The sequence below is a fragment of the Brachyhypopomus gauderio genome, unplaced genomic scaffold, assembly GCF_052324685.1.
Source record: "Brachyhypopomus gauderio isolate BG-103 unplaced genomic scaffold, BGAUD_0.2 sc93, whole genome shotgun sequence".
NCBI lineage: Eukaryota > Metazoa > Chordata > Actinopteri > Gymnotiformes > Hypopomidae > Brachyhypopomus > Brachyhypopomus gauderio.
In genome coordinates, this window is record NW_027506914.1 from 650001 (window position 1) to 672888 (window position 22888).

Here is a 22888-nt window from a genome sequence, read left to right on the forward strand (position 1 = left end):
CACTACACTACACTACTCTACTTTACACTACACTACTCTACACTACTCCACTCTATACTACTCTACTCTACACTACACTACACTGCACTACTCTACACTACACTACACCACTCTACACTACACTACTCTACACTACACTACTCTACTCTACACTACACTACTCTACACTACTCCACTCTATACTACTCTACACTACACTACACTACACTACTCCACTCTACACTACTTTACACTACACTACACTACTCTACTCTACTCCACTCTACACTACTCCACTCTACACTACACTACACTACTCTACTCCACTCTACACTACACTAAACTACACTACTCTACACTACTCCACTCTACACTACACTACTCTATTCTACTCCACTCTACACTACACTAAACTACACAACTACACACTACACTACTCCATTCTACACTACTCTACACTACACTACTCTACACTACACTAAACTACACTACTCCACTCTACTCTACACTACACTAAACTACACTACTTCCCTCTACACTACACTACACTACTCCACTCTATACTACACTACTCTACACTACACTACTCCACTCTACACTACACTACACTAAACTACACTACTCTACTCTACACTACACTAAACTACACTACTTCACTCTACTCTACACTACACTACACTACTCCACTCTACACTACTCTACTCCACTCTACATTACTCTACTCTACTCCACTCTACACTACACTAAACTACACTACTCCACTCTACACTACTCTACTCCACTCTACACTACTCTACACTACACTACACAAAACTACACTACTCCACTCTACTCTACACTACTCTACTCTACTCCACTCTACACTAAACTACACTACTCCACTCTACACTACATTACTCTACTCCACTCTACACTACTCTACACTACACTACTCTACACTACACTAAACTACACTACTTCACTCTACACTACTCTACACTACACTACACTATTCCACTCTACACTACTCTACACTACTCTACTATCTAGTATCTATTGTCTGGAGAGTGTTGTGCTGTATCTATTGTGTGTGTGTTTGTGTTTGTGTGTGTGTGTGTGGGGTGAACAGGCTCCATTCTGCCTCCATCCCCCCCACCATCTCAGAGTGCAGTGAGAAGTCATGTGGTCCCAGGGTGGCTGGTCCCTGCACACTGCTGGGTGGGTCTCATGGTGAGAGGACGATGGTAATGTGCTGTCCACAGGAGTCCCCTCTGAAAGCTTTTCCCCAGAGAGTCCCCTCAGAGATTTCTTCCTCATCCACAGCAAGTCCCTGATATAGTGGCCCAGAGACCCAAGGAGGCATTCCATTCCATACCACCTCTGCTTACACGCCCTTAAAGGAAGAGAAAAGAGCTGCCCAAGAACAGTGGGGAGGAGGAAGAAAAAATATGCCCGTCCTCTTTCAGACTCGCACTTCCTCTGTGCGCTGTGGTGCATCCCCTCACACTGCAGCTCTGAGTGGAAGGCCACGTCCCTGGGGTGAGCGGAGAAGAGAGCACTTTATGTGGAAGACGACACATGCCTGCCACCCACCCCCCCCCCCCTCCCAGCTGCTGGGGGCACACTCAGTGATCCCAGAAGAGCAGAAGACTGTGGAGCTGAGGGTGGAGCGACTGGTACGCCCGCCGCGCTCTGTGCTTCTCTGCCATCTCCCTGCCCCGCCCCTCCCCGGCTCCCTGCCCCGCCCCTCCTGGTGTCCCCGCCCACTCATCGGCCCATTACGGCTCGCGGCAGGCCCCCCCTCGTCTGCGCTTGGCACTGTCGTCTCTACCTGCCATTTGACACACTCTCTCAGCGCCCAGACGAGACACAGGGCTCCCGCCTGGCAAAAGCATCACCATACATCACCGTGCTTTAAGAATCATCCGTTTCTGCCTCCTGTTTGCAGGAAGAAAGCATTAGATTGCACTGCTCACTGAAATGGGAGACACGTCATCAATTATTCATCGATAACTACGTTCATTTATTCTCTTTCTGCTTAGGCACTCCCGGCTAGAGCTGAACCATGGAGACAGTATCAGTGAGCAGCTATTTTTAACGGCCTTTTTTAGCGATAGCTTCGGGTTCCAAGGAGCTTGCCATGTCTCTGTTTCCATGTTAAATGTATATTGAGCAATTTGTGGGCCATTTTGCCCTGACGAAGATTAATCCCAGTATTGTACCAAATTACACTGTCGATGTAATAGGATTCTCTGGACAAAGACCTCTTTAGGAGTGGCTTCAGTCTGGGGACACAAGTCCAAAATGATGTGCTTGAGGTGTAGATTGCATTAGCCATAAAAGAGTTAATTCCATTGTGTTTGGATTGTTTGTGTGACATAAAAATAATGTTTGTGATGGTTTGGTCCTCTAAAAGTATGACCTGAATCACCAGGGGACCTTCTGCTAACTGAATAACCAGCAACCTTGCGGCTTGTCTGCCTTTAAGAGTACTGTCTGCTGCACATACCAAATGCACATAGGTGATACATGACAACTCATACAAGTCTTTAAATCTTATTTGAGACGGGCCGTATGAGAAGGTCTTTAGGAAAAGGTGTAAAGTAGAAGGTCTATATGCAAAGGTCTATATCAGGAACCGGCCCACCATGGGTTCAGTCCAACCCGCGGAATAAACCTGCATTATTAAAGAATAAACTCCATTTTATTTAAAATCTGCAGTTCTTATATTGTCCGTGTGTTTTAGTCAGTTCTATCGCTTTACTCGCATTTTCTGTTGATTCTGGCACCATCTTAAGTGAAATGTCTGTCAAAAAAGAGAAAAGTGGACACAGAGTGTCGGATTTTTCAAGAAAAAGGGAAAGTTTCAAGTGTTGAAATTGCACATACTTTTCTTAAAAAGTAAAAAGCTAAAGTAGAAAGTTGTAGTATTTAAGTATAGTAGTATTTTAATGTAGTATTTAAAGATTTTTACAATTTACTTCTTTGCAATAAAACAAAGAAAAAAAGTGGACTTATTGTTAGTTCCATGTAATTTTGGAATGAGTTTGCTGGTCTGGCCCCCTTGGGATCTGATTGTATGCGGCCCCCAGACCAAAATGAGTTTGACACCCCTGGTCTATACGAAAAGAACCAGATTGTCTCCATGGGAAGGTCTATACAAAAAGAACCAGATTGTCTCCATGGGGAAGTCTATATGTAAAGAACCAGATTGTCTCCACGGGAAGGTCTATATGTAAAGAACCAGATTGTCTCCACGGGAAGGTCTATATGTAAAGGTCTGTCCGTGTGATTCTCTGCGCAGGGATGAAGGGATGCGGGGATGCGGGGATGTGGGGATGCAGGGATGCAGGGATGCGGGGATGACAGGGATGCAGGGATGTGGGGATGACAGGGATGACAGGGATGACAGAGATGTGGGGATGACAGGGATGCGGGGATGCAGGGATGCAGGGATGTGGGGATGCGGGGATGACAGAGATGCGGGGATGACAGGGATGCGGGGATGCGGGGATGACAGGGATGCAGGGATGCAGGGATGCGGGGATGACAGGGATGCGGGGATGCAGGGATGCGGGGATGACAGGGATGCGGGGATGCGGGGATGCAGGGATGCGGGGATGACAGGGATGCGGGGATGCAGGGATGCGGGGATGACAGGGATGCGGGGATGCAGGGATGCGGGGATGCAGGGATGCGGGGATGACAGGGATGCGGGGATGCGGGGATGACAGGGATGCGGGGATGCGGGGATGCAGGGATGCGGGGATGACAGGGATGCGGGGATGCGGGGATGCAGGGATGCGGGGATGCAGGGATGCGGGGATGACAGGGATGCGGGGATGCAGGGATGCGGGGATGCAGGGATGCGGGGATGACAGGGATGCGGGGATGCGGGGATGCAGGGATGCGGGGATGCAGGGATGCGGGGATGACAGGGATGCGGGGATGCGGGGATGCAGGGATGCAGGGATGCGGGGATGTGCATCCAGCCTCCTTTAATTAAACCTGTGAGGGAACGATGCTGGAGCATTTATGCTTCCCTCCTGTTCCTCAAACACGCATATGGATCCTGGTTCATCTTCAGGTCCTTATGGGACCTGAACCTCAGGTTAGTGCGTGGACCCATTTGCTCCGTGCGTTTTGACGCCACGTCCTGCTGTTGGTGAAGCTCTAATGGCTGTTTATTGAGTTTTCCTGTAAGAATGGTATGGGCATGAATGTGGAGCACCTTTAGATGATTATGTATTCTGATTAAGGTTCAATCAGGGAGAACAAATTGGTGTAGAATCCCAACTTTAAATGCTGGCAATGTACAAATAATTCACATATGGCAAAATCACACTTTAGCTATCAGTAACCAACAGCTCCAATACCCCCCCCCCCCACACACACACACACACACAAACACGCACACACACACTAACACACACACACACACACACACACACACACACCCTCTCTCTGTTGTACAGATGTTGCTAAAGTATCTGTGTTGATCAGAAGATGCTGCTGTTGTAATTGTGAGATTTAAAGATGTCTAAGACATGTGAGCTGCTCTGTGCTCAGTGTTGTTCACAGCCTATAAAGGCTCCAGCTGACATATGCAGCCTGCAGCATTAGCAAACATGCTGCTATATTTCCACACGTTTTTTCCTCACAATCCGACTCATGTCTGTGACAAAGTTTTTGAATACAGGAACCTTTGTTTGGAGTTTGAAGGGGAATACCTGTGAGCATTTTAAAAAACGTCCTACATGACCGATATTTTAGACTGACACAGAAACTTATTAGGTTGACCTTGAGCTCGTGGTTCAAATGGCCTCATATAAAACTCATTATTGTGGGAACTCCTGAGTTGCTTCATGCTGCTTCCATGAAAAGATGTAGCAGCAGGTGAAAATCCGGCCTGTCTCTCCACCACTGCTCCCTGCCGTTCTGCTATCTGCTCCTCTGCTAGAAAGGGGGACAAAGAAGACCCAGATTTAACTCGCTCCTGGTCCCCAGGCAGCCGGGGACCCGCTTTTGTTAATGAAAGTCACATGATGATTCCAGTGCCTGATGGAGCGAGTGAACTTCGTGTGCTAGTTGCACATGCTGCTGTAGTGTAGTGGCCAGCCCCCTGTGGGTGGAGAGGGTGGGGTGGAGGTTCTTGTGTGGCTGAGACAGAATGTGGCTGTCTGTGGTGCACACTGCGGGCGAAGCAGCAGGTGATGCAGACAGAGAGCCTCAATCGAAACAGATGAACGTTTTCTCTGAGTCTGAAAAGGGCAACAGAACATATTACTCCTTCGGGAACGGCTGGTAAAATAAGGAAGAGGCCAGGGGAGAGAGAGAAATAGAGAGGGAGAGAGAGAGAATGGAAGAAAGAGAGAGTAAGAGGAAAGAGGGCTCACGGGCGCAAGGGAGAGAGCACACTGGATGAGGACAGAGCCTCTAAGTATGATAGAGCAGGGCACTTTGTAGGCTCAGTGCAGTCTGGGTAATTTATCGGGCTGATAATGTTCAAACAAACACACTGAGCCCACGGGTCAGCCTGCTAAACCACACGGCCTCTCGAGCGGCCCGCTCATAAATCGCTCCCATTAAAACCCCCCCTCCCATGAAACCCCTCCTCCTGTGAAACCCCTCCTCCCATGCAACCCCTCCTCCCGTGAAACCCCTCCTCCCGTGAAACCCCTCCTCCCATGAAACCCCTCCTCCCTTGGCTCACACATGGCCCTCTCCTCATCTCACCTCCTAACTCTTGTCCGTCTCTCACACACCTACAGCCAAACACTTTTGTGGAGCATCTTTTGAGCCCAACTGGCCACCATACATGCCAACATTCCTGTTTAAAGCCCGAGCGGAGAAGAGTTGCTACAGGGAGAGTGTGATGGGATATTCAGGAGGCAAATTCTGTTAACATCAGAGTGAAATGCAAATTAAGATTCTCCATACATGATTTCATATTTTTGATGTCTTGGCTCAAACTAAAAGTGAAGGAAGTAGATTAATCCCCTGGGTCTGGTGAGGGCGACTGCTCTACTGGTCCACTGAAACCCGTGAAAGTAAATGAATGAATGAATGTTCAATTTATATAACGCCTTTCAAGATACCCAAGGTCGCTTTACAATTACAACACAGGTACAACTCTTACACAACCAATTACTCTCCGGCGAGAAGCGGCAGCCAATTGCGCACAGCGTACTCTCTACCGGGATCCACAGCCCCCTGGGGGACTGAATGGGGTGCAGGAAGGGGAGAGAGGACAGACCCTAGTGGCAGAGCACCATCCACCACTGGGCACACAAGCACACACATTCATGCACAGACACTCAGACAACTGCTTTTTTATTGAACATGAAGAGAAACACACCCAAGAAGAATTTGTCAAGGAATCAGGGAGGGCCAATTTACCTAACCTCCATGTCTTTGGACTGTGGGAGGAAACAGGAGACCCCGGAGGAAACCCACGCAGACACGGGGAGAACATGGAAACTCCACTCAGATAGGGACCCAAGACCCCAGTGCTACAGCATGTCTACAGCATTTTTTCTCTGACCAGAATGAAGTCCCAACACATGCGACATCACTAAAACCCAACACATGCGACGCATAAGAACTACCGTTGCTGACATCATGTTCTTGTGGAGAGCACTAAGATAGGTTTTAGACCAAGCTGACTGTGTTCTTAGAGAGTGCCTTTTGTAACATGCTGGTTGGTACAACATGGAGATTTAAAACCAGATGGTGCACTTGGCTCTGTTTGTGCAAACATGACCAGGTTTCAGCAAACGTGTTCAGGTTGATTGGCCTTGTTTAAACAGCAGAAACCATTAGAACATTTCATCTTATTAAAGGATGAAGCTCAGAAGTCACAGGAGATCTGATGGACGTCTTGGAGCTTCTTGGTCCAGCAGGAGCACCTGCCCTCATTCTCAACTCCCAGCTTCCATGAAATGCTCACCAGCAACTCCGTCTCTCTGACTCCGTCTCTCTGACCCCGTCTCTCTGACCCCGTCTCTCTGACTCGGTCTCTCTGACTCCATCTCTCGGACTCCATCTCTCTGAATCCATCTCTCTGACTGCATCTAACTTTTGGATCTCATAACTATATGCTTACCTCAGGGCACAATAACAATGGATTCTGAATAAAAAGCTTGAATTATCTGTTTTAGTGTGATTTTTTAGTGTGAATTTAATTTCTTAATTCCGAATTGATTTTTCCAATCTTGGCAGGAAAAACTTGGCAGAATATAAAAATGACCTTAATACTAATGCTGAGAAAAAAGGTTTTCAGAGAATCCCGCTGGACTGTGTTCAACACTGAATCTCTATGCAGATACGAGTTATTGATCTGACTCTTGTTTATAGAGCACAAGGCTGTGTAGGAAGAGATAGATCAAGACTGGAGTGATCCAATATTCCTGCATATGGATAACAGTGCTCCACCAAACAGAACAAATCATAGCAATAACTCCTCAGACTTTAGTTGTTTTTAGTCTTGGCCCCCTCCAACGTAGAAGACATTTGCTTTGTCAGAGAAATAGAAAATGCAATCAAAACTTTGAAAATAAAAATACCAATTTAGGTGGATATGAATCATTTTGCTCACATTACTACCAAAGAAAACACACACACACACACACAACACACACACACACACACACACACACACACACACACACACGGACGGATGTAAAATGGCAAAACCTGGAAAACCTGTTTTGAAGATATTTAAATCCCATATACTATTCTTTAAATTCAGATCTGACCACAATCATAGAAAACCCTACACTGTAATGAATTTCTGTAGTTTTCACAGCATTATTGCTATAAAATGATTAAATTCTTACTGTAGAACCTGTATACAGCAAGTTACTGTATATCTGCAAAGCATCATGGTCAAAATTCAGTAGCGGGTGAATTCTACAGTAAATATAATTTTCCTGTGAATCATAATACAGTAATTTTGAGCGGGATTTATTCAGCAATTTAAACAGAAATTCACTTTTGCAACATCCACACAGACAGAGGATAATGTCTTTATATCCTTCATAGCAGATACATGCTCTGTGTGTGTGTGTGTGTGTGTGTGTGTGTATATATATATATATATATATATATATATATATATATATATATATATATATATATATATACACTACCGTTCAAAAGTTTGGGGTCACTTAGAAATGTTCTTATTTTTGAAAGAAAAGCAGTTTTTTTTTTCAATTTAGCTAACATTAAATGCATAAAAAATACACTCTATACATTATTAATGTGGTAAATGACTATTCTAGCTGTAAACATCTGGTTTTTAATGCAATATCTACATAGATGTATGGAGACCCATACAACAACCATCACTCCAGTGTTCTAATGGTACATTGTGTTTGCTAACTCTGTAAGGAGGCTATTGGATATTTAGAAAACCCTTGTGCAAGTAGGTTAGCACAGCTGAAAACAGTTTATTAGAGAAGCTATAAAACTGACCTTCCTTTGAGCTAGTTGAGAATCTGGAGCATTACAATTGTTGGTTCGATTAAACTCACAAAATGGCCAGAAAAAAACAACTTTCAATTGAAACTCGACAGTCTATTCTTGTTCTGAGAAATAAAGTCTATTCCATGCGAGACATTGCCAAGAAACTGAAGATTTCCTACAATGGTGTGTACTACTCCCTTCAGAGGAGAGCACAGACAGGCTCTAACCAGAGTAGAAGGAGAAGTGGAAGGCCCCACTGCACAACTGAGCAAGAAGACAAGTACATTAGAGTCTCCAGTTAGTGAAATTGACGCCTCACAGGTCCTCAACTGGCAGCTTCATTAAATAGTACCCGCAAAACGCCAGTGACTCCGGGATGCTGGCCTTCAGGGCAGAGTGGCAAAGAAAAAGCCATATCTGGCTAATAAAAGAAAAAGATTAATATGGGCAAAAGAATACAGACATTGGACAGAGGAAGATTGGAAAAAAGTGTTATGGACAGATGAATCAAAGTTTGAGGTGTTTGGATCACACAGACGAACATTTGTGAGACGCAGAACAACTGAAAAGATGCTGGAAGAGTGCCTGACACCATCTGTCAAACATGGTGGAGGTAATGTGATGGTCTGGGTTGCTTTGGTGCTGGTAAAGTGGGAGATTTGAACAAGGTAAAAGGGATTTTGAATAAGGAAGGCTATCACTCCATTTTGCAACACCATGCATACCCTGTGGACAGCGCTTGATTGGAGCCAATTTCATCCTGCAACAGGACAATGACCCAAAGCACACCTCCAAATTATGCACAGACTATTTAGAGAAGAAGCAGGCAGCTGGTGTTTTATCGGTAATGGAGTGGCCAGTCACCAGATCTCAACCCCATTGAGCTGTTGTGGGAGCAGCTTGACCGTATGGTACGAAAAAAGTGCCCATCAACCCAATCAAACTTGTGGGAGCGGCTTCTGGAAGCATGGGGTGAAATTTCTCCAGATTACCTCAGCAAAATTAACAGCTAGAATGCCAAAGGTCTGCAATGCTGTAATTGCTGCTAAGGGAGCATTCTTTGACGAAAGCAAAGTTTAAAGTAGAAAATTATTTCAAATAAAAAAAAAAACATTATTTCTACCTTGTCAATGTCTGGACTATATTTCTATTCATTTTGCAACTCATTTGATAAATAAAAGTATGAGATTTCAGGGAAAACACAAAATTGTCTAGGTGACCCCAAACTTTTGAACGGTAGTGTATATATATTAGTGGTGGGAATTTACGTGTACATTTCGATTAATTAATTACAGGGAAATTAACGAAGTAAAAAAATTAACGCATTTTAACGCATTTAACGCATGAGACACTTTTGTACCGTGGAATGTTTCTCAGTGCACGAGTTCCAGACATACAGATTATATGGACGCACAATAAGATCATGATGGAGATGACTGAAGAGGCTACGCTGGTGGATGGGAAATTTAAATATAAGAGACTTCCAGATGGAAGTACAAACAAAAATAGTGTTATTTGCACTTTATGTAGGAAGGAGTTCGCTTATCACAGGAGCACTTCCACCCTTCGTTACCACCTCAACGCAAAACATGTTGGGGCGCACAGGTCAGTAATGATAACACTCAACCACATGTCAGGGTTCAAATTAAGAAACAAAATGTCAAAGTCCACGTCGGACAAATTGACCAATTCAGTGGCGAGATGGATAGTTGTGGACTGTAGACGCTCTCTGTGGTCAAAGGCTTAAGTAAGACGCGGCGAGTTTAAACACCTCCGCCGTTCGGGGTGTCGAGCGCAACGGTTTATGTAGGAGTGCTGCAAATTACGTCAACTGATGCAAGTTATGAACTGCCGTCCAGAAAGACAATGTCGAAGAAAATCCAGCAGCAGTGTGATGAGGAAAGGGAAGTAAAACAGGTTATTGTGAAGAGCGCCACAAATGTGGCTCTGATTGGGGATCACTGGACCTCTGTTAGCAACAATAATTATCTTGGTGTGACAGCTCATGTTATAGATGATGAATGGAAGATCCAGTCATTTGCTTTGAGCATGCAGAAGAGACACTGCTAGGCACTATGGAGATGCCTGTATAGAGGACTTTATGGCTATGGTAGAGGCCTGGGAAATTAAATGGTATTAAAAACATCTTCTGATTTACTTCTTATTCTTCCAATATACTGAGCAAAACTCCCAAAATTAAACAACATTTTTGGTCAGAATTTCCAGTGTTGGGGTATAGTGAAACTGTTTGCTCTGTTTTCTGCACTCATCTACTGGTCTGGGGTGGGTTTCCCGAAACGTTCGTAGCGCTAATTACTTCATAACCTCGTATGAAACGTATGAGGTTAAGAAGTACTTAGTGCTAAGAACGTTTCGGGAAACTCACCCTTGTGTAGTAGACTGGTGGAAAAATAAACAAGATGTTGAAGTTTATGCTTATGTTCATTCATTCATCATTCAAACTTAAATGAATATTTCTCATGTTAAATATTGAAATGCGATTAAAATGCAATTTTTAATTTTTATTTTTTTTATAATTTTTTAAATCGTGACCATATATATATATATATATATATATATATATATATATAGTAACGTTTAGCTCCGCCCCTTTGTGTGTATCTTGCCTTGTTCCCTCCCTCTGTTCCCTTTCGTCGATTCTGTTTCGATTCGTCACGCCCCTTTTGTTTATCCCTGCCAATGTTATCCTTATCAGCTGTTTTGAATATGTGGTTTGATTAGTTTGTGTATATAGTCTGGTTGAGTTCATGTGTTCCCTGTGGGTCTATGTCTGTAGGTTGGTTTACGTTGTTAATGTTCTTTGTCGCGCTTTCAAGTCTCCGTGTGCTTTTAGGACTTCTGTGATCAGTCTGGTATCAAGGTGTCTAGGTCTGTTGCGGTTCTGGTTAGAGTTCTGTCGTCTTTGATTCGTTTCGGTTCTTTGTTGAGTTTCCTATGTTATATGTAATTGTCCTTTTGATCTGGTTGTAATGTGTCTTGGTCTTGCTTGTATGGTTGTTCCCGCTGTGTATTCGTACTTAAGTGTTGCGAGGGTTTTTGTATGTCTGGGTTTTTAGTTCGGTTAAATATTATTTGATCCGGTGTGAATTGTTCATGATTGTTGTTAGACATTGTGATTTGATTGTGTGAATTGTTTATTGTCGTTGTCCGAGTGGTAATCTTTGTCTTTACATCAGTGTGTGTTTCTGTGTAGGCATTTTGTATGTGTGATTATTATGCTGCGCCGATCTCGGAACGTGCGTGTTGGAAAGGTCGAGGTTATAGGAGGTAGTACCGCCTCTGACTTGAATAAATGTGGTTCTTTGCAGCAATTGTGTCCGCCGGTCACGATTTAAAAAATGTAAAAAAAAAATAAAAATTAAAAATCGCATTTTAATCGAAATCACTGTCACGTTGAGGACCCCGGCCCCTCCCTTTTGGGCATGTGTAAACGTTGTCCACGTGCTTTGTCTGCATCAGTGGATATACGTGGTTGGGATTTTGTCGTGTGATTTACAAGTCTCACCTGTGAATCGTCTCGTGATCACGTGGGGCTACTGTGTCTTGCCTATTTAATGTGCGCTCGCGCAGTGTCCTGTGCTTGTCGTTGTCTATGTCCACACGTTGCTGTGAATGTTTATTGTTCTCCGTGCGCTATTGCGCAATCTGTGTTAAAATAAACCGTGACGTTTGCTGCCATCGAGGGATTCCGTGTCTCATTCCTCGCCACGACCCGCGCATCACAATCACGTTGTTTTTATTGTAGGCACGTACACCAGCAGCCAGTCTTCTAGTGCTAATGGTTGAACCCGGTGTTAATCAGCTCTCACTTCCACTATTCTAAGGTCCTGCTCTGCTAAATAATCCTACACTGCACTGGGAAAGGGAAACGTTTAGAGAGGCACCTTCCGTAGCTGCTAATGTGCGTTAAATTACCACAACTTACTCATTGTATATGACATTTTGATAGAATTTGTTATTTTGTAACATTTAGTAGATAACATCATCAGTTTGCTGTAGGAATAACTTTACTGCATAAACGTTAGTGTTTGCTAGCATGTATGTGTTGGTGTGCCAGCTAGCTGCATTTAGTGAAGCTCATCACTCGTTTTTTGCTAGCCGTGAGTACCAAATACGGAAGACTTTGAAACGGCACATTTTTAATGTGATATTGTGTTTTCTGAGCTCCGTCGCTTTAACTCGCTTACAGGTTAACTCAGGATTCCCAGCCCAGAAAGGAGGAATTTAAATGTTTTTATTTCTAAAGATTTTTGTGCTTTTATACAGTTCCACATTTAATAGTGCACCTTGTATTACAATGTTCAAATGTTCTAAAATGTTTTAAAATATTCAAAGCAATACAATAAATTAAATTTTGTGTAAAAAACATTTTACAGTATATAATCCTTTTTACAGTAATTAATTTACTATATTAAAATGAATATAGTAATTTTAAGCTGTAAAGCTCTTACAGTAGTTTAATAATTACTGTAATAGAAAATACAGCACCCTATTACTGTGATAAAAATTACAGTAAGAACTGTAAGTACTGTGATTAATGTACAGTGCATGCTGTGTAATTGATTACAGCAAATTACTAGCTAATTGCTGCCAGCTGTGACGTTCGGTGCGGCGTGAAGGATGAAATACGGATCCTCTGTTTGCAGCAGACATCACGTTTATTACGTACAACAGGTGTTGTGCAATAGCGCACGAGAACAGACATAAAAATGAAAACGTGTGACTCAGACAACGACGAGCACAGGACACTGCGCGGACAAACCACATGAGTCCCACGTGATTACGAGACGAGCCACAGGTGAGACGGATGATCACAAGACATAACCATAACCACGGAGATCCACAGACGCAGACTAGGAGACGTAGACGATGTAAACACGTGCCCAAAAGGGAGGAGCCGGGGTCCTCAACGTGACACCAGCAAGTTACTGTAAATTTCACAGTAATATTTTTACAGTGTACACATTAAAATAGTAATAATAATATAATAATATTATATATTTTATATATATATATTATAACATATATATTATAATATAAGCAGCTTTACAATCACATGGGTCCAGATCCCTAATGAGCAATCCAGGGGTGACAGTGATGAGGAGAAACTCCCTAGATGGATTAGGAAGAAACCTTGGGAGGACCAAGACAAGTGAGCCCATCCTCCATTGGGTGGCCCAGCAAGTAGAAGTCCATATTTACAATTCTGTTTCTAGGCCAAGCATAGTCCCTCAATATGGATATTGGGTCTCAGGTAGGAGTCAACATTAGCACTGGTGGAATTGGCACATCCATCCACGACATCCATATATATATAACACATATACCAGTAATTAACATGTGGCTCCAGCAGGATTATCTATATATAGCATAACTAAAGGGAGGGGCCTGGAGGTGACCACAGTCACGAGGGTCACTGAGACGTTGCTTTACACCCAAATCATTATCACAACTAGAGTGATCACATGACAGCATCAACTTCTCAGAATACCAGATGTACTGGGGCCCCCCCGAGCTTCACATCTTCATATGAACGGAACACATTTAACACTTAGCAAGCACACAAATGCAATAAAGTCAAGGGCATCTTCTTTCATAGACCTGAAATGAGCATTAGATTCAGTTTAGCCCAGTGGACTATTCCTTAAGGTACCTCCAGTGCTACTGGAGGAATAGGGAAAGATTTAACAAAACATTAACAATAACTTAGGAAAAAAGAAAAACTGATCGTTTTTTTAAAGATTGATATATTTTCTACATGAACACCCAGTGCACAATTGTAACCTTCACCCCACACTATTCAATGTTTACATAAAAATATGGCAACAACCCTTGAACAGACAACAAATTTAGGACTAGAATTAGGACTAATTCTGCATTTTATATGCAGATAATTTGTTACTGGTAGTTCCTACTGCACAAAAATAAAATTAGGGCTTGATACTGAAAGCAAAGCAACTTTATCTTCAGTACCACACTTCAGCATGCGATGGTGTATAAATATTTATGGCTGTTAATCAGTGCATTTGGTGCCTTCAACAAGACTATGAATGCACTGGTACAAAAAGGAAGGATATATAATATTAAATGTTATTAAATATAATATTATGATTAAGGTCTATTGTAACGTCCACTCCGCCCCAACTCATGTTATGTCTTCATGTTTTCCTTAGTTTCGTTTTCATTTGAATCTCCGTAGTGTTCCCCCGTCACACCCCTTGTTTCCTCCACCCATTATTAGTCCTGATCAGCGGTTTTAGGTTTAACTTCATGATGTGTTTGGTTTATATTCCCGTGTGCCCAGTCCTTCTGTCAGGAATGTCACCTGATAGCCATTAAGGACTCAGCTGTTCCTCATCACCACGCCCACATTCCAGGCATTCATATACACCGTCATCACAACACCTCGTCGCGAAGTATTGCCAACCATGTTGCATACCGAGCGTTATCATACTCTGCTGTTTCTCCTGTGTACCGACCTCTGCCTGTTCCCTCGACCCTGTCTTCTGCCTAGCCCTCAGGTACCGTACGGACTCTGCCTTCCCAATACGACCCCGGACCGGATAGACCACTCTCAACAAACGGCATTAGATCAACTCCGTTTATGAATTAACATCTCGCATTCTCTGGTTGTATCTATCTGCCAAATAAAGAGCACTGTGCTTTTGCATAAGGATCCCTCTCTGTCTCTTCCTAACGTTACAAAATACTTTGCCTCTAACATGGATCCTGCAGAAGCTCAAGCCTATCCGGAGTGCATAGCAGCCAGCATCGCGGCGTTGAAGGAGGAGATCACACTACTTACCGAGACGACTCGTAACCAAGGGATTACCATCCTGGCTCATTCGGAGACCCTCCATCAAGCCACCACTGTGCAGAACCTCGGTACTCCTAGTCCCGTGATGGCCTCCGTGTTACCCTCCGGTATTCCTGTCGCTGTTCCGGAACGATACGACGGATCCCCTGAACGCTGTAGACACTTCCTGATGCAATGTGCGTTGTACTTCATGTACCATCCTACCCAGTTCCAGACCGAACGCCAAAAGGTTTATTTAATCGTCTCCTTCCTTACTGGAGAGGCAGGTGCCTGGGGAACAGCCCTGTGGAACTGTGAAGATCCTGTTCTGGAGTCGGAGGATCAGTTCACAGCCCTCATTCGGTTGGTCTTCGATCATCCCGCAGTGGGGTTGGACATCGGCACACAGCTGTGTGAAATACAACAAGGAGGACGCAGCACAGCCGACTTCGCCCGGGAGTTCCGCACGTTGGCTGCAGGGAGTGGCTGGGGGGACTCAGAACTGAAGACCGTGTTCCGACGCGGCCTTAGCATCGACCTCCAGGTGGAATTAGCCTGTCAGAGTGACGACCTGTCCCTTACAGAGTACATTCAAGCTGCTGCAAACGTGGATAGAATATTAACCACTCACCGTCCCAACCGTGAGAGATCTCCGGTGTCAACTCCCCGTGTTCAGTCTCCCAAACCCCTCGGCGAGACACCCCATGCCTTCCCAGACCCCGTACGATTGAGCAGATCTCCCCTCACGCCGAAGGAACGGGCTCGTCGTGTCCGCGAGGGCCTGTGTGTTTACTGCGGTGAGGAAGGTCACTTCCGGGTTGGCTGTCCTACACGTCCAATCCACTCCAGAGACAGATCGTCCTCGCAAGAAAGATCCTGTATACACCTACCTCTCCGTTCCACTACGGTGGAGAGTCCCGACACGCCCCTCTCTGGAGTCGTACCTGAACAGTACCAGGAGTATAAGGACGTCTTTAACAAGACTCAGGCCAGTCTATTACCCCCTCACAGACCTAGCGACTGCGCCATCGACTTTCTCCCCGGGTCGTCTTTGCCCAAGAGATCTAAGCCATACCCTCTCTCCCGTCCCGAAGATGCCGCGATGGAATCTTACATCAGTGAAGCACTGCAGAAGGGGTTCATCCGCCCATCGACGTCCCCAGTAGCAGCCGGGTTCTTCTTCGTGGAGAAGAAGGGGGGTGGACTACGTCCCTGTATTGATTATCGTGCGCTTAATGCTGTCACCTCGAAGTTCGCTTACCCCCTTCCTTTTATCTCTGCTTCGCAAGAGCGATTGATGGGAGCGTCTGTGTTCACTAAACTGGACCTGAGGAGCGCTTACAATCTGATATGCATACGGGAGGGGGATGAGTGGAAAACTGCCTTCGTTACTGCTCGAGGTCACTATGAATACCAGCCCTATGGGCTGTCAAACAGTCCGTCAGTATTCCAAGCCTTTATGGACGATATCTTCCGTGAGATGATAGATCGTTTTGTCTTTGTTTACATTGACGACATCCTGATTTATTCTCCCTCAATCACCGAACACGTCCAACACGTCTCCGCTGTCCTGCAATGTCTCCAGGAGAATAAACTGTATGTGAAAGCTGAGAAGTGCGAGTTCCACGTTTCTACCGTCTCGTTCCTAGGATGTACCCTCTCGCCGGGCCAAATGCACATGGATGCTTAGAAGGTGGATGCAGTGACTAACTGGCCGGTACCTCGTTCGACGAAAGAACTGCAATGGTTCCTGGGATTCGCGAACTTCTGCCGTCGTTTCATTAGGAGCTTCGGTTCGATAGCGGCCCCTCTCACCGACCTCCTGAAAGGGGGGAAGAAGACGCGCTTCGTGTGGTCCTCCAAAGAGCATCAAGCGTTCAACACGTTGAAAACTGCGTTCACCAGTGCACCCATATTGCACCTCCCGGATCCTAAACTCCAGTTTATCGTCGAGGTTGATGCATCAGAAGTGGGTGTGGGTGCTGTTCTATCCCAACGACAAGGAGACCCCCCTAAACTGTTTCCCTGCGCTTACTTCTCAAAGAAGTTGAAACCGGCCGAAGTAAACTATGACGTGGGAGATAGAGAACTCCTGGCTATGAAACTAGCGCTAGAACAGTGGCGTCATTGGCTGGAGGGCTCCGAACATCCGTTTATAGTATATACTGACCATAAGAACCTAGAGTATGTGAAGTCCGCCAGACGATTGAATCCGCGTCAGGCAAGGTGGGCTCTGTTTTTCTCCCGGTTTAAATTCTCAGTGTGTTACAGGCCCGGTTCCAAGAATACCAAGGCGGATGCTCTGTCTCGGATCCACGACAGATCACCGAGTGATGAGGCGTTGGTGCATATTCTCAAGGACTCCTGCTTCCTCGACCTCATAAGATGGGATGTGCAAGACGACTTGGATGCGGCTTTACTCACTGACCCCAGTCCCGAAGACTGTCCCGAGGGTAAGCAATACGTCCCGGTGTCGTTGCGAGGGCGAATCCTCCAGCTCGCCCATGACACGGCAGAGACTGGACACCCGGGCATCACTCGTACTCGCCACCTCATCGCTCGGAAGTATTGGTGGCCATCGTGGGAGGACGACATTCGCGACTACGTACTCGCCTGCGAAATATGCGCTCAGTCGCATACTCCACGCACCTTACCCACCGGTAAACTCCTCCCGTTACCTGTCCCACGTCGGCCATGTTCACACATAGCGGTCGACTTTGTTACCGATCTGCCTGTCTCAGGAGGCAATACCGTAATCTTTGTTGTAGTGGACAGGTTTTCGAAAATGTGTCGTCTGATTCCTCGCCCCAAGTTACCTACAGCCATGGAAACAGCATCGGACATCTTCCACTACGTCTTCCGGATCTATGGGCTCCCAGAAGACATCCTGTCCGATCGAGGGGTTCAGTTCACCTTGCGCGTCTGGACCCAGTTCTGCAAACTGCTCGGAGTGACAGCCAGCCTGACGTCAGGATATCATCCCCAGTCCAATGGTGAGGTGGAGCGGTACAATCAAGAACTGGGTCGGTTTCTACGCCAGTACTGCGCATCTCAGAGAGACTAGCATAAATATCTCCCCTGGGCTGAGTATGCACGCAACTCCATAATACACTCCTCAACCAAACTCACTCCTTTCCAAATCGTCTACGGCTATCAACCCCCGTTTTTCCCATGGGATAAGACGCCCTCTGATATCCCCACACTAGACGAGTGGCTGACGCGCAGTGCTCGGACCTGGGAACAAGCTCACGTTCAGTTGAGACATTCCCTCCATACCCGCCACATGAATGCTGATCGCCGTCGTCTCCCGGCCCTGATCTATCACCCTGGTCAGCGAGTATGGCTCTCCACTAAGAATCTCAACCTGCGTCAGCCCTGCCGTAAACTCAGTCAACGTTACATCGGACCGTTTAAAGTGCTGAAGAGGGTTAACGCCGTAACCTACAAACTTCAATTGCCCCCTCATTATCGCATTAATCCCACCTTTCATGTGTCTCTCCTTAAGCCTGTCCATAACAGCCCCATGTCTGTCTCATCTGTTCCTGCCCGTCCCCCAGAGCCGCTGGACATCGACGGTCGGCCGGCGTATGTCGTCAGGGAGCTGCTGGAGTCCCGACGTCGGCGTGGTGGTCTCCAATACCTCGTCGATTGGGAGGGCTTCGGTCCTGAGGAGAGGACCTGGGTGGCCGCGCGGGACGTACTCTGTCCCTTGCTCATCGCCGACTTCCACGCTGCCCATCCACATTTTCCTGCCCCCCCGGGGCCGCGGCCGTCCGCCTCTGCGTCGTGGAGCGTCAGGAGACGCTCCGTTGAGGGGGGGTAATGTCAGGAATGTAACCTGATAGCCATTAAGGACTCAGCTGTTCCTCATCACCACGCCCACATTCCAGGCATTCATATACACCGTCATCACAACACCTCGTCGCGAAGTATTGCCAACCATGTTGCATACCGAGCGTTATCATACTCTGCTGTTTCTCCTGTGTACCGACCTCTGCCTGTTCCCTCGACCCCATCTTCTGCCTAGCCCTCAGGTACCGTACGGACTCTGCCTTCCCATTACGACCCCGGACCGGATAGGCCACTCTCAACAAACGGCATTAGATCAACTCCGTTTATGCATTAACATCTCTCATTCTCTGGTTGTATCTATCTGCCAAATAAAGAGCACTGTGCTTTTGCATAAGGATCCGTCTCTGTCTCTTCCTAACGTTACACCTTCCTTGTAAGTCAGTTTTGTTAATTCATTGTTGCGGGAGTTGTATATTCGAGTTTTGAAAAATATTTTTTTTAATCATAGAAATTTAATTCACACTTATTCCAGACACACTCATACAACTGTCACAACACAGCATATCTGACTAATTATCTACACCCACAAACAAGAGGGGTCATGTCACGGTACCCCTAGCTGACTGCCTTTGGCAGCAGCTGCAGTGTTCATGTTTGTCTTGTCATTGTGACATTGTGTTTGTTCCTCAGGTGGGCGGGGCCCATTAGGGAACTTGACACCTGAGGGTCGTTTGTCTGTCTATATATGTCCTGTCTATGTACCAGTTGACTGCTGTAACGGGGGGGTGTAAAAAATGCTGGAGCCGAGGTGTTGCTTTTGCACACACACACACACACACACACACACACACACACACACACACACACACACACACATATAATTTAATATATATGTACATCATCACATATAGTATATGTATTACATGTGTCTACTTGTGTTGATAATTCTTTTAACAAAAAATGTTATTTACAATTCATTTAAATTTGAGACAGAGATGGGGAGTGCGGTAAAGTGAGGTAGTGAGGTTGAGACACACTCCAGAATGCTAATCTTAGAGTTCTCACTACATTGCTGTGTGAGTACTGTGATGCCAAGACAGTTCTCTCACTCTGACTCTGTCCCTGGCTCAGAATACGTTAAGCTTTATTTATTATTTTAGCCCAGTTTTCTTCAGTGTGAGTAGTTTTCAGTTCCACTCACTAAGTCTCCATCATCACCGGCCCTTCCAAGCCAAGAGGGGTAAGTGCTTCCTCCAGTAAACATGTATCAGCCACCGGATATTTTCAAGCTGTCTTCAGCTCGACATCACTGGACAGATACATGTGGAGGAGAACACTGACACAAATCTCCACCCACACCAGTAAGGGGACACCCTGATTGGTTGGTACCATGTTAAGGAATGGGAGGGGGAAAGGAAGGAAAGGAAGCCATCTGGACCACTCAGACAACAAAGTAGGTGTGGCCCAACACCCTCTAGATATAGCAAGAACATTACAGACCATGAATTTACACAGTGGTTATCAGTGGTTGGCCCATGATGACATAATTAGGTGATGCTTTTGAACAGATTTTATGACCCTTAATATTCAATATTTTTTCTTATTTTTGTGCCTCTTAGTGTCTCTTAGTTTCATACAGATTAATCAGATTAATTGATTAATCAAATCAAGAGCAACAAGAACACCAGATATTAGTAGGTCTCTCCTAATATCTACACATTGAGTAAGCACATAATGATCAGTTTATGTGAAATCTAGCTCTGAAAATATCATTATATGGGGTGTTTGCTGCATAAAGCACTGAGCAGATGAAATTGCACTCTGAAGCTCCTTCGTTTCCTGATGTAGGTGTTCGCTTTCTCCTTTAGACTCGCTGTGTGTGAAATGAGATTGTTTCCTACCTGAGCGCTGCTCAGGCGTGAGTGGAAATTCAGTCATGATGGAAGTGGATTTGGGCTTTGAGGGCTTACAGGTGCTGCTTGAGCAGGCCTGTAACAAGCAACCATGCGTTTGCTACTGGCATGGTTAACACTAGTATTGCCTGCTTTATAATAATTATAATAATTTTGCAATTATATAGTGCCTTTAATTATCCCAAGGTCACTTTAAAAAACCAAGGCAAGAGAGAGAGAGGGGGGGGGAGAAAAAGAGAGAGGAGAGAGAGAATAAGGTTGTGTGTGCACTAATTTTCACATCTTTCAAGTTCATTTTAAAATTTCAATTTCTATTGTAGAACACTACATGGTTATGTAAATGTTATAGTGAAAAGCTGGATTACTTGTTCATAATTGAGGCATGACTACTGTATCATGAATATTCATGGTTCATTCCTCTCCTGAGTTAAATGATTAGTAGTCTCAGTATTCAGGTTCACCTCCGTTATGCTTTACTACAAAGGGCAATTAGGTGACTGGTTGAGGAATCAAGCATTTAGCCTGTTATGCCACTGAATGCTGTACTTAATTAAGAGTTTAATATTTTCAGCAAAACTGACAAGGTTTTGCTTGATTAGAAGTCAGTATTTATTCATCTTTTATTACTGAAATAAAGTGGCAATAATCATTGCAGTTAGACTCAATATAAAAAAACACCATAATTCTGGCCTTAGTAAACTGCTAGAAAAAGTGAATAATATTTTTTTTCAACAAGTGCATGGGAACAGAACATTGTGAGAAAGACGGCACCAGCCAAGCGGGATTAAATACCTGCAGGGGTGTTTACAGCTCCACTCTGGTGTACAAGAAACGACACCTGAAGAAGACCACATATGCTAATCAAAAACTATATACAGCATATTTCAACCCTAATAGAGTTTGTTATTAATGTGACAGAGCAGAAACTAATTACGGAACCCTGTACATTTGCTTAGGTCATTTGTTGAGGCAGATCACCACATGTAATGCTAATGTCATATATAAAATATACCTGTGGCTCACTGGTATGTGCACGATTGACTAAGCAACATCATTCTCAGCAGTCTGTACATTTTGAGGGTTGATTGTCAGCATACACTACAGGCTACAAACACACACACACACACCCTCACAACTTTTCTAAATTAAACTAACACAGGATAATACCAAATGGAAACAAACACCATGTTCCAGGGTACCTCATGGAAGGAGGAAGAAGAAGCCGAGGCAGAGGAAGAAGAAAAAGAAGACCCTACACCCACATCCCTCTCCCTTTATACCCTACACCCACATCCTTCTCTCTTTATACCCTACACCCACATCCCTCTCCCTTTATACCCCACACCCTCATGCCTCTCCCTTTATACCCTACACCCACATCCCTCTCCCTTTATACCCCACACCCTCATGCCTCTCTCTTTATACCCTACACCCACATCCCTCTCCCTTTATACCCCACACCCTCATGCCTCTCCCTTTATACCCTACACCCACATCCCTCTCCCTTTATACCCCACACCCTCATGCCTCTGCCTTTATACCCTACACCCACATCCCTCTCCCTTTATACCCCACACCCTCATGCCTCTCCCTTTATACCCTATACCCACATCCCTCTCCCTTTATACCCTACACCCACATCCTTCTCTCTTTATACCCTACACCCACATCCCTCTCCCTTTATACCCTACATCCACATCCCTCTCCCTTTATACCTTACACCCACATCCCTCTCCCTTTATACCCTACACCCACAACCCTCTCCCTTTATACCCTACACCCACATCACTCTATACATACACCATCCTCATGTTATATTATATACGTACACATCTTCATATCACACTATATACTTACACCATCCTCATGTTACACTATATACGTACACCATCCTCATGTCACACTATATACGTACACCATCCTCATGTTACATTATATA